This window comes from Schistocerca nitens, unplaced genomic scaffold, assembly GCF_023898315.1.
Source record: "Schistocerca nitens isolate TAMUIC-IGC-003100 unplaced genomic scaffold, iqSchNite1.1 HiC_scaffold_100, whole genome shotgun sequence".
Taxonomy (NCBI): domain Eukaryota; kingdom Metazoa; phylum Arthropoda; class Insecta; order Orthoptera; family Acrididae; genus Schistocerca; species Schistocerca nitens.
This window is the reverse complement of record NW_026045643.1, coordinates 1-5,000: the sequence shown is the minus strand read 5'-3', so window position 1 is coordinate 5,000 and position 5,000 is coordinate 1. Positions and strand designations below refer to the sequence as shown.

Sequence of the window (5,000 nt, the reverse complement as noted above, 5' to 3'; positions counted from 1 at the left end):
TCCGCCTCGGGACGCACGAGCACGCACGAGGCGGTCGCACGCCTTCGGCTCGCCCCACCGGCAGGACGTCCCACGATACATGCCAGTTAAACACCGACGGGCGGTGAACCAACAGCGTGGGACACAAATCCAACTACGAGCTTTTTAACCGCAACAACTTTAATATACGCTATTGGAGCTGGAATTACCGCGGCTGCTGGCACCAGACTTGCCCTCCAATAGATACTCGTTAAAGGATTTAAAGTGTACTCATTCCGATTACGGGGCCTCGGATGAGTCCCGTATCGTTATTTTTCGTCACTACCTCCCCGTGCCGGGAGTGGGTAATTTGCGCGCCTGCTGCCTTCCTTGGATGTGGTAGCCGTTTCTCAGGCTCCCTCTCCGGAATCGAACCCTGATTCCCCGTTACCCGTTACAACCATGGTAGGCGCAGAACCTACCATCGACAGTTGATAAGGCAGACATTTGAAAGATGCGTCGCCGGTACGAAGACCGTGCGATCAGCCCAAAGTTATTCAGAGTCACCAAGGCAAACGGACCGGACGAGCCGACCGATTGGTTTTGATCTAATAAAAGCGTCCCTTCCATCTCTGGTCGGGACTCTGTTTGCATGTATTAGCTCTAGAATTACCACAGTTATCCAAGTAACGTGGGTACGATCTAAGGAACCATAACTGATTTAATGAGCCATTCGCGGTTTCACCTTAATGCGGCTTGTACTGAGACATGCATGGCTTAATCTTTGAGACAAGCATATGACTACTGGCAGGATCAACCAGGGAGCTGCGTCAACTAGAGCTGAGCAGCCGGCCGCCCGGAGGTGTGTCCCGGGGGGCCCGCGCGAACACGCAAGCGTCCGCTCAATTATTCTGCAAACAGGAGGAGGCTGGGCTCCCCTGCACGATACACCTCGAAACCCTCTCAGGTCCCGGCGGCGCGCAGCGCCGTCCTAAGTACTTGGTCGGGTTCGAGAGAGGCGCAATCGCCCGGAGATAGGCGAGTAGACGCTTTCAGTGCGACCACCCGTGCTCCCAACTGAGCTTGCCGCTGCCGACAGAGGCCCGGGAGCGTGCTGTCGTGGTGTTGCCGGCGGGAGACAACACGCGGCCACAAACAGTGACCGGGCAGCTCCAACGCCAGCGCCACAGAGGGGCAGAGCCCCACTTGGGTGCCAAAGCGAACTCTCCCAGCACAGCGCACGCGCCAACACATCCGCACAGCTGCGATACAAACCACCTGCGAGAACCGCGGGGGCGACCGAGCAGCAGACGGCGTCGCGGCGCCGAGTGCCGGGCGGCGGCGCATCCTCAACGCACACAGTCCTCAATCGGACCAGCACACTGCAGATGTCCACCGCGCTTCGCACCGGGCCCGGGAGGACCCACTTTGGCCGCACGGCGCCGCGCGCTGGGTGCGCCGGCACGCAGATGCGCCGCCTGCCGCCTCCGTCAGCCGGCGCGCCTGCCACTGGGCGCCCCCACCAGCCGGCTGCCGCGCGTGCGCCCACGCAGCGCGCGGCCAGCACGCCGGGCGCCCCCCCCTCACCGGCCGGGGACGGTCCCACCCAGCCACCGCCGCGTATCGCTTCATACCCACATGCCCACTCACGTTCGTGGGTATGACGGGGTGTCGCTGAAGCAACCGGTTAATACCTGTACCGATCGTCGATATCAACGATTCACCTCCAGCGCGAACAACCGCGCAACAACGGATTTCCAGTTCATTTGCGTAACTTGGGCAGCAAACGTAGACATCCATCTACATTTGCGACTTCTACGAGTCTTGCATGCCTGGATGTTGTGTGTCACGACGCACTCCATCAGCATACATACACGCTGCGACGTGTGCACGAAAGAACACGTGGAAGGTGGCCAGCGTACGTATGCGAATGCCATTGCACAGCTGCGAAGCGCATTCAACACGCGAACTCCTGACCGACGAGCTAGAGGTGACAGGAGGGGAGGGGGGGGGGGGGGCGGGGGCGATATACGTCCTATTGCAGTACACAATACAGTGGATAGCGGGACCATGTGGAAAGTAAGCAACACTCGCAAGATGTGAGGGTACGCACCGTAAAATGAATCAATACGCAGAACACCACAGTGTGCGCGAAGTGAACTATGTTGAGATGGTTGCAATTAGGCAACGCTACACGAATTCCTAGATTCATATAACTAACAATTACAGGGCAGGTTAAGGCGCAACGTGGGTTAGGTTAGGGCGCAACGTGGGTTAGGTTAGGGCGCAACGTGGGTTAGGTTTGGGCGCAACGTGGGTTAGGTTAGGGCGCAACGTGGGTTAGGTTAGGGCGCAACGTGGGTTAGGTTAGGGCCCAACGTAGGTTAGGTTAGGGCGCAACGTAGGTTAGGTTAGGGCGCAACGTAGGTTAGGTTAGGGCGCAACGTAGGTTAGGTTAGGGCGCAACGTAGGTTAGGTTAGGGCGCAACGTAGGTTAGGTTAGGGCGCAACGTGGGTTAGGTTAGGGCGCAACGTGGGTTAGGTTTGGGCGCAACGTGGGTTAGGTTAGGGCGCAACGTGGGTTAGGTTAGGGCGCAACGTGGGTTAGGTTAGGGCCCAACGTAGGTTAGGTTAGGGCGCAACGTAGGTTAGGTTAGGGCGCAACGTAGGTTAGGTTAGGGCGCAACGTAGGTTAGGTTAGGGCGCAACGTAGGTTAGGTTAGGGCGCAACGTAGGTTAGGTTAGGGCGCAACGTAGGTTAGGTTAGGGCGCAACGTGGGTTAGGTTAGGGCGCAACGTGGGTTAGGTTAAGGCGCAACGTGGGTTAGGTTAGGGCGCAACGTGGGTTAGGTTAGGGCGCAACTTGGGTTAGGTTAAGGCGCAACTTGGGTTAGGTTAAGGCGCAACTTGGGTTAGGTTAAGGCGCAACTTGGGTTAGGTTAAGGCGCAACTTGGGTTAGGTTAAGGCGCAACTTGGGTTAGGTTAAGGCGCAACTTGGGTTAGGTTAAGGCGCAACTTGGGTTAGGTTAAGGCGCAACTTGGGTTAGGTTAAGGCGCAACTTGGGTTAGGTTAAGGCAGAAGTTGGGTTAGGTTAAGGCAGAAGTTGGGTTAGGTTAAGGCAGAAGTTGGGTTAGGTTAAGGCAGAAGTTGGGTTAGGTTAAGGCGCAACTTGGGTTAGGTTAAGGCGCAACTTGGGTTAGGTTAAGGCGCAACTTGGGTTAGGTTAAGGCGCAACTTGGGTTAGGTTAAGGCGCAACTTGGGTTAGGTTAAGGCGCAACTTGGGTTAGGTTAAGGCGCAACTTGGGTTAGGTTAAGGCGCAACTTGGGTTAGGTTAAGGCAGAAGTTGGGTTAGGTTAAGGCAGAAGTTGGGTTAGGTTAAGGCAGAAGTTGGGTTAGGTTAAGGCAGAAGTTGGGTTAGGTTAAGGCAGAAGTTGGGTTAGGTTAAGGCAGAAGTTGGGTTAGGTTAAGGCAGAAGTTGGGTTAGGTTAAGGCAGAAGTTGGGTTAGGTTAAGGCAGAAGTTGGGTTAAGGGATGGTGTGTGTGGGGGGGGGGTGGGGTGGCGAGGTTCGTTGATAGTGATGGTAGTAAGTGGACGCCTGAGGCACTATCAGATATGTCACGTCAGTTGCACTTGTGGCTCATGGCAGGTGGCGCGCCCGTTCTGTGTTTGTGGCAAAGGAGTGGCACACCTGTGTCTTTCATTCCTGCCATTGTTTATGTGCTGTGAGATGCGGCAGTGTGGTGCTGTTGGGTGCACCCCTGTGTAGGACATGTGTGGGTGTTGGTGGCGTATCTGAGCAATGGTGGTTGTAGGAAGAGTGGGATATTCAGTTTTCTGGTTCGACGTCCCGGTCTGGTTATCATAGTGTGGATGGTGTACTGTGGCCGAGAGGATGCACTGGATGTTGTTCCATGCTGGTACTTAGATGTTGTGTCTGCGTCTGTTACAGGCATAGACTAGTGGGTGATGGAGTGTGTGGGTGACGTGTGGTTGACATTGTGTGCACAGACGTTCAGCATGTATAGGGACAGTTGTATGTGTTATCTATATTCCGATGACTGCGCGTATTACTAAGCACCGCCGCGTATAAGCTTAATGTATGTATAGTCAATGCCTGTTCTATCTCTGTACAGTAGTAGCGGTGCGACTGCACTAGCTAGCTACACCTCGCGGCATCGTCCCCCGGTGTATGGCATATGATTATAAACATTCTGTCTATTAGTCAAAACCGGTGGTGTGACTACGTCACATGTTTGAGGTGGGGGGACGCAACACCGTGCCGGTGGGTCAGGGCTGCGAAACACTTTCCCCACACTGGGGGCTCGGACCCTCATTACTCGTCCCAGTAATATATTGCGGAGCGCACATAGCCATTGCCCAGAGTCTTTGCGACTGCGAGTGCAACGCCCACGGGGACCGACGTGGATGGGGCGGCCCATAGCTGATCGCTCAGCATCGGAATCCGTACAGTGAGCGACGCGGTCGCGCACAGACTTAGAGCACGTTTAGGGACAGCGGGAATGTCGAATATTGGATAAAACTCTTCATGAAACGCAAGATATAGGTGTGGATTGCAACTTACGAGTGCGGGAAACGTCCGCCGTTCATCCGCTGGACTTGCGATTTTGGTGGGTGGGGTGGGGCACGTACGGGTGCGGGTGGCGTGATTGTCGGTCGACGACTTCGTGGTGGACAGAGGATGCCGTCTTTGTGGGTGGCGTCGGACAATGTGTACTGTGCGCCCAGCGATGTCGTATTCAGCTTGGCGTCTCATAGATGGCGGTATCGCCGTTGCAGGAGGCCTAGATGGCGTTATTGTTTGTGGTGCGCTCGACATGGTGGATGTAGTGTTGCCAGATTCGCGTAGATGGCTGTATTGCATGTGGTTTCGTCGTATTTTCATAGGTGGCGATGCTGTGTGGTTGGCGTTGTTGCGTTCACTTCCTGTAGATGGAGGTGTCGTATCTGGGCTGCATGTCAATGTAGTGTCGTCACATTCCGAGAGATGTCGTTCTTGTGCCCCTCGGTGGCACTGTC

At 55.5% G+C, this 5,000-nt stretch overlaps 1 non-coding gene across 1 annotated transcript in view; it reads right to left on the bottom strand.

Moving 5' to 3' along the window:
• LOC126218371 (small subunit ribosomal RNA) overlaps positions 1-782 on the bottom strand; it is a 1,909-nt gene extending 1,127 nt beyond the window's left edge. The window contains exon 1 of the ribosomal RNA XR_007542447.1: positions 1-782. This exon is cut by the window's left edge and continues 1,127 nt beyond it. This is a non-coding gene — a ribosomal RNA (small subunit ribosomal RNA).
• Positions 783-5,000: the final 4,218 nt, after the last annotated feature.